The sequence below is a fragment of the Crassostrea angulata genome, chromosome 8 (assembly GCF_025612915.1).
Source record: "Crassostrea angulata isolate pt1a10 chromosome 8, ASM2561291v2, whole genome shotgun sequence".
In the NCBI taxonomy this organism is placed as follows: domain Eukaryota; kingdom Metazoa; phylum Mollusca; class Bivalvia; order Ostreida; family Ostreidae; genus Magallana; species Magallana angulata.
In genome coordinates this window covers 8,799,038-8,807,424 of record NC_069118.1, presented here as the reverse complement: position 1 = coordinate 8,807,424, position 8,387 = coordinate 8,799,038, and the positions used below count along the sequence as shown (strand labels likewise).

Here is an 8,387-nt window from a genome sequence, read left to right as displayed (position 1 = left end):
AAAAAAAGATTTCGGTAAATGTGTGCGAATAATGTTTCGAAATATACATATTTTTCGACAGATATTAACACGTTAGCCTAAATACGTATGAAATAATTTATGCTTATAAATACAACATCATTGTTCTATCCAAATGCATTTTTAATTGATGAGATATAATTGAAATCGGAATATTATGTATATAGGATGGCTTCATATTTTGTATTTTGAAAAATATGAAAAAAGAAAGAATGTTGTATTATATATGTCCCTAGTGTATGTCTGGTAGAAATCGCTAGTTACAAAGGTTAAGAATTAGTTTAGAGGGATTGATCTATGAAAAGTAAATCAAATTGATAACAAAAAACCAGCTCAGATTTCTGTAAGACGTTCCGTCACCAGAAATTATAAAAAAAAAAATGAAGAAGAAGTGATGCAGGCTAAACATGTGCAAGGTCGAATTTCAAGTCTAATGAATCCTTTTGATTAAATATGTTTTAATTATTGTATTAGTTTTTTTAATTTCGTAATTTGAAAAACCGCGATTGTGTCTCCTCGTTTTACGTCACGAACAGAATTGTGTAAAAGCATTTTCTAATTTCTGGTTTCTCTAATATCGACCTTGTTGATCTCCAACAGAACGTCTAGATTCATTGGAATGCATTTTAAAGAAAAAAATATATGAGGGTACAAAATGCATTTATTTATGACATAATCGTTAATTTAACAGTACATATAATATTATATGAGAACCATGGATATTACACAATTGGTCAGAATTTTCGAAGCGTATCCTTCAATGCATGTTTATTTCTCATCAACACAACCGGCCTAATTTGATAAAGAACATTGTTAATTGACATTAAGGGTTATAATTTTGTTTAAGCTTTAAGAAATGCATATTTAGTTGTTCATTGCGAGAATGCCTAGTCTTCAAGCAAAGGGGATATTCTTCATCTAGGTTGCCGTGATGGATCTTATGGGTTTTTTTTTTAAATGTTCTTCAGTAAATAGTTTAAGTGGAGATTAATAGAGATTAATTTATTCCAAATAATCTATTTAGGATTTAAAGCCGAGAAAATCGGATTTGATAAAAAAAGTAACTTTTCATAGCTGGAGTAGTTCCAAACAGACAAAAAAAAAAGAACAACGTAATTCCAATGTATCGATAACATTTCGGTACTTAAAATCACGTTTACATTTAAAAGTCATTAAATTTTTTAAGAAGTTCAAAACATGAAAATAACTTCATAGACATACATAACATACACTATAACAATAATTGTAAAAGACAAATGGTTTAGAACAGTCGGATTGAATAGGAAATAATCAAAGGGGCTTGAAATGTCCATCAATATAAATGCACAAAAATACTGCATGTTAATATTTCACTGTGACAATGTCTACAGCGCATGAGCATTGTCGGTAACCAAGTACTAAAACGTACTAAAGGCTGTAACAGACGTATGGTGACGTTATTATCTGAAGTCTGAATTCGTTGATAGCCTTTTGAACGCAAAATTAACGTTCGTCGTAAGTCTAATAAACGTTAGACATTTTGTAAATAAAGGTAACCAGGAGCAGAAGTAAACGAGCATTCATGTTCTACATTAATACGTCGCCGCTAGTATACATTCGAATTCCATATTAAGACAAATTATCAGGATAAAATGTGCAAGTTGTTTTTAAAAAAATAATAAATGCGCAACATGAATGTAAAACTAATAAAATGTCTAATATTTTAGAATAATAAAATGCAATTTAAATTCATTATAACTCTTTTATACACATGTATATTAAAAATTCGGAAGACACGAATTTCGATCTTTAGATAAGGTTTTCTAAAAATATTTCAAAAACTTATGTTTAACGAAGTGAACAACGAATGCTTTGTACGATAAAGTCAAAACCGGAAGTATAGGAAAAAGCAGAAAGGAAGGTACGCTATCTGATCGGAAGTGCATTGCGGGAAAATCGAAATGTCTAGAAATAGATTGTTAAAAACAGTGACGTAAATAAACATAGTTAACACTCGGACACAACCAATTTGATTAATACTTCCTGAATGGAAAACAATATTATGCAAGGTCTCTTGTATTTAAACAAGTGAATCTCATAGGACAGCTCTAATTGTTCCCTTTTAATATGAAAAAAAAAATATCAACACTCATTATAAAAAAAATAATTATCATGTATGACAATAATAGAAATATATCCAGACGCCTCACATATCCGGCTGATTGGACTTTAGGAACAAAAGCGTCGGAATTATCGAGACCCCTATGTACTTATATGATAATTTTTTTTCACAGCGACCCTTATCTTCAATTTACCACCCAGTAAAAATTAAAGATTCGTCCTATAAGCTGTGATTAAAATTATGCAATATATGGATAAGGGAATTGGTAAGTCACAAACTGAGCTCTCAGCGGAAAACCTTACTATTATTCTGAAAAATTTTCAAATTTCTTATTATTTTTTTTCTTCTATACGCCAACTTTGATCCTTAATATCTCGCTCGTTTGTTCACCGATTGTTTTGAAATTTTCAGGACTGATAACGTAGCGCGTAATGTTGTCGTTGCATATTTTAGTTGAGGAAAATCCCTATCCGGTTTTGAGTTATTCTCCTTTTAGTAAAATTTAACGACTTCTTTTGTCCAGGGGGTTAAGGTTTAACGATAACTGGCAGAGTCTCAAAGATTGGCTGGTTTGGAAGCTAATACATTGAATTTGTGCGAGTATATTTTATTTATCATTTAAATGCAAAAAAGAGGGGTAGTATAGATGTTGAAACAAAGGTAAGAAAAAAAATCAAAAAAAATCGCGTATTTTCCGTGTTAGTTTTCTACCTGATAAAAATTTGTCATAACATGTATTTTAAAAGTTCTTGGTCTTACCCAGACCTTTCATTCGGTATACCGAAAAAGGGGCTGGCCCTTATAATTAGGGAGTTAGAGGCGTCCAAAGTTTCTTGTCAATAACTTAAAAAGGAATAAACATTTCTAATGCATTATTGAAGCAAAGTTGTAAAGAAATTAATTTTGAATCCTTCTATAGTATTCAATTTAATGTTTTCGTAATTTATAGTCAGTATTTGCAGAAACAATTGTTGTCAGTTCGGTCCATTTTTGTAGGGGTGCGCACGTTTATGAAATTATGAAATGGCTTCTTGTAATGCACTAACTGATACATGTAGCGCGCAAAAAAAATTCAACATAAAATTCCCAAATGTTTTTATACATATGTACATTTTCATTTCGTATAGATAAACCTCTTTGACCTTATTTTTGTTGTTTGTTTCATAACTGTGCCCCTGTCTATATTTAGATGCATTACGAGACTCAGGTAACCGATCGATAGGAGAGTCGCTAGCTGTATTCAGGCCGTCGCCTAGACGACAGTGCACGTGCTTGTAGAGCTAGACGTACACGTTTAACGCCCCACTGTGTTACTGTAACAGAGACATTTTGAATTATATTTCAAATATTTCCGTGAGATATAATACTGCATTGACCTTCAATTCAACAATAAAAATACAGCTCTTTAAAGTGTGACTACCTTTAAATAGATAAAAATCACTCAGGTATGAAACCCCGATGCGCATGCCCCAGGTAAACCCTAACCGTTCGATAGATACAATCGATGACTTTCAATTCAGCTCGCCAAGTGAGTACACGTGTTTACGTGTTCGGATGGCTAATGCCCAACTTCGTTCGCCGGGGCCTGGACAGGCTGCGCCGGCTCATGACGAGAGAGAAAGCTCACCCGCAGAGGCGGCTGAGAGCGATAATACAAAGGTAGATGAGTCAGAGGACTCTCAATGTGAAGTAGACCATGTATCTGTGGCTGATAAGACAGAGGATGATTTTAGGCGGCACTGGTCGTCAGAGCAAATTCGGAATGATAAAAGTAAGTCCGGCGATGTTTCTATTAGAACACGCTCAAGCTGTAGAAAAGCAAGAAAAGCAAAATCTAAGCCAAAAATCCCTAAAAAGATTCTTAAATTTGTCACTAAGTACGCAACAAAAGGGATTAACAAAAAGAACAGACAGGTTATTGCTAAGATTTGTCCCATACCTCATTCTAAAAAGCTTCAGGGCTTGTCTTTGGACAGATTTTTCAAGAAAATATTTTTCAAGGGTAAAAAATGGAATGGAAAGAGAAAAATAAAGTAAATACGCAGATGAGAATTTTAGATGCTTTAGGGCCACTTTCTGTTTTATGGAGCGAGGCAGAGCGAATAAGCAAAACAGGCAAGGACATGGACCCCTCTGATGTTATTCAGTTTGTCCAAAGAGCGATAATGTTTGTAGGGAATGCCCATTTCCTTTTCAATACTGATAGGCATAAGGCAGTGTTAGCTAAAACAATGCCAGAATCTGTAGATGTGCTTTCTGAAAAAAGGTACAAGAAATCATTGAGAAAATGTAAAAGTGATTTATTTGGGAAACATTTTCTTAAACAATTAGCGAAAGATAACAAAGATAATAGAGAAATAAAACAGCTATTGTCTTATGGCAGTGATAAGAAAGTTTGGTCACAAACAAGACATTTTTCTGGCAGAAACCGCCAGTTTTTTCTACAGAGACCCTCATCAAGCCTCCAGTATGGGGGTCGCAGACAGACAGACAGGAGGCAGTTCACTCAGAATCAGAGATACACACAGTACCCACAATTCAAGGGTCAGGGAGCAAACCAGAAATATACAGTGCCTCCCAAGAAATCAGTCACTCAGTGAATCAGGTGAGTCTAAAACGGGTAGAATTATCAGAGATCGATCGGAATCTATCAAAATTCCTGTTTTTCAATGCTGTAGAAATTCCCCAGTCAGTGCCAGTTGGAGGACGTGTAAAACATTTCTATCAGAATTGGAAAGTAATTACACGGGATCCTTGGATCCTTCAATCAATCAAAGGGATAGAAATTCCCATATTATCAAATCCTTTCCAGGGAAACATTCCGATTCCGTCGAAATTCAAATCCGAGGAACAGATTTTGATAGATTCCGAAATAGAGAATTTAGTGTTGAAAAATGCGGTACGGGAGACAACTCCCACAAGCGATTCCTTTTACAGCAACGTATTTTTGGTACCGAAGAAGGGGGACGAGTTAAGGCCTGTAATAAATCTAAAAAATCTGAACAGTTTTCTCCCTTACGAGCATTTCAAAATGGAGGGGTTACAGCTGTTAAGAGATCTCATGGAAGAGGGAGATTGGTTAGTAAAACTAGATTTAAAAGATGCGTACCTGACAATAAACGTGGCAGAGAAATTTCGGAAATTTCTGAAATTTTTTTGGAAAAACAACATAATGGAGTTTACATCCTTTCCATTCGGAATTGCAATAGCACCGCGTGTGTTTACAAACATTATGAAAATTCCAATTGCAATTTTACGTCGTCTGGGTATACCTAGACGACATTCTGATTATGAACCAATCTCTCACAGGCATTCATTGAGATCTGTCAACAGCTGTCTATCTCTTAGAAAATCTAGGGTTTTTGATCGATCAGGAAAAGTCAGTTCTAGTCCCTTCACATGTAACGGAATTTCTGGGATTCACTGTAAACTCAGAAACAATGACCCTCTCTCTCCCAAAAGAAAAGGTGATAAAGATAAAGCAGAATTGCTTAGATTTTGCATGTCGTCAGTCTCGCTCTGCTCGGGATCTAGCCCAATTAATAGGACGTCTGACGGCTACAAATCAAGCGGTTCTACCCTCACCTCTTCATTACAGAAGTCTCCAGTTATTAAAAACAAAACCCCTGCATACCGGAGGGAATTACGACCATCATGTTCAATTAGACGAGGATTCGAAACAAGAACTAATATGGTGGTCTTCAAAACTAAGCAAATGGAACGGGAGAGTTTTAGTCCGTCCCCAACCAAACATTATTGTCAAATCAGATGCAAGCCTGAGAGGTTGGGGTGCAATTTGTCAAAATACAAAAACGGGCGGTCTTTGGATGGAAAACGAAAGAGATCAGCACATAAACGAGTTAGAGCTCAAAGCAGCATTTTTAGCAATTCAGTGTTTTCAGTCGAAAATTTTTAAAAAAGCACGTACTATTGCAATCGGACAACAAAGTAGCGATAGCATACATAAACAACATGGGGGGTACAATATCAAAGAAGTTGATAAATCTTGCAAGTCAGATTTGGCAATGGTGTTTGGAGAGGGAAATAACTCTTACAGGGGAATACCTACCCGGGGATATGAACATAGAGGCAGACTGGGAAAGTCGTCATTTCAAGGACAAGAGTTCTTGGAAATTAGATCCAGAGATTTTTATTCACCTAATGAAGATAATAGGCCCTTGTACAGTAGATCTTTTTGCAGACAGGACAAATGCCCAGCTGAACAAGTATTTCAACTGGAAGGAAGACCCTCATGCACAGGCATTAGACGCGATGCTACAGACGTGGAGGGATATAATGGGTTACGCCTTTCCCCCGTTTTGCATGATAACGCCTTGTCTAGCGAAGGTGAGGGAGGAGAAGTGCCAAATTGTGATCGTTACACCGACATGGCAAACACAGCCTTGGTATCCTCTCCTCCTTCAGATGTCAATAGACTTTCCAGTGCTGATACCGATGGGCTCGAGAACCCTAACCTCTCCCCAGGGGGAAGTCCACTCTCTGATAGTCAACGACACATTACAACTAGCAGGACGGAAGGTATCAGGAGATATTACACCTAAGAAGGTTTTTCAGAGCAAGTTAAAGAACTTCTCTTGCACTCTTGGAAACCAGGCACAAAATCTGCTTACGACAGTGCCTGTTCGAAATGGAATAGCTGGTGTTTGGAACGGTCAATTGATCCCTTTTCAGCCCCTTTGGCCTCTGTGTTAGATATTTTAGCCTGGATGTTTTTCCAGGGCTATAAATATCGAACGATTAATGTTCATAGATCGGCAATATCCTCAGTGTTACCGCAAGTGAATGGAGTTTCTGTAGGACAGGTTCCTATTGTAAAACAATTGTTTAGGGGGATATTAATAAAAGACCCCCCTCTGCCTAAATATGGTTTTTCATGGGATATCAATGTTCTTCTTAAACATTTATTAGACTTGCCTAATGATAACGAACTTTCTCTTTTACAGTTGAGCAAAATATTTACCATTTTACTTGCTCTAGGAGCCCCAAAAAGAGTCTCAGAGATTGCTAGATTCGATCGTCGTTTAATGGAAAGACAGGAGGGGAGTATCGTGTTTCACTTACCAGGTCTATCAAAATCTCAGAGGGATAATAAATGTAGATCTGTTCAGTATGATAAAACAGATAATGAAAAACTCTGCGTTTTACATTGTTGTTCCGTTTACGAGAAACGAACTGAATCATTTTGATCGCAGCTTGAATCCGAACCTGATCCTCTGCTGCGTACAACCAAGAAACCTCATAATAGAGTTTCTGCACAAACAGTCCGTAACTGGATAAAATCTGTTATGTTAGATGCAGGTATCGATACATCAAGATTTCAAGCGCATTCGTGCCGGATGGTCTCTTCAAGCAAAGCGCATAATACTGGAATATCTTTAGAAGAAATTCTATCAAAAGCAGACTGGTCAAATGCGCGAACATTTAAAACACTTCATTTGCGCAATACTCCATCTGATATATCTTATACACGTAATGTGTTGAATATGGTGAGTTTGGTAATTTTCGGCTTTAAACATGCATTATTATATCTCACGGAAATATTTGAAATATAATTGAAGATTTTGTGAGGGCGCGAGGCGCCCGAAATGAAATATAAATTATATGATAATATTGTAGTGAGATATAATAATGTACATGTACTTCCCTCCCACCCTTGCCCGATTATTGGCTAATGAGGGTGGTACTGATTTATTGTTTATGTATAAATATTACATTTCACATTACAGTTGGGTTAATTTGTGTCGTATGTGTTGTAGGAGGATAACTCTGTACCAACAAACGCCTCGACGCCAAGTTGAGACAGTCTACAGTTTACTGTGTTTCTACGGCAACAAGAGTGACAGATGAAAAACGATCATAGTGAATTGCTGAACAATCCTGACTGTGCAATTTGATGAGAATAATTAATATTTTTTAGATATTATATAAATTCTGTCAAAATTACATTTTGAAGTTTTCTTTTTATGGCTCGCATTGAAAGTCATCGATTGTATCTATCGAACGGTTAGGGTTTACCTGGGGCATGCGCATCGGGGTTTCATACCTGAGTGAGTTTTATCTATTTATAGGTAGTCACCCTTTAAAAAGCTGTATTTTTATTGTTGAATTGAAGGTCAATGCATTATTATATCTCACTACAATATTATCATATAATTTATATTTCATTTCAGGCGCTTCGCGCCCTCACAAAATCTTCAATTGTTTCAGTACTGGGAGATGTGTTAATAAAATGGTTCCAATGCATGGT

The 8,387-nt window shown here is 36.1% G+C and overlaps 1 pseudogene; it reads left to right on the top strand.

Moving 5' to 3' along the window:
• Positions 1 to 3,577: 3,577 nt before the first annotated feature.
• On the top strand, positions 3,578 to 8,167 carry LOC128160272 (uncharacterized; annotated as a pseudogene).
• Positions 8,168 to 8,387: the final 220 nt, after the last annotated feature.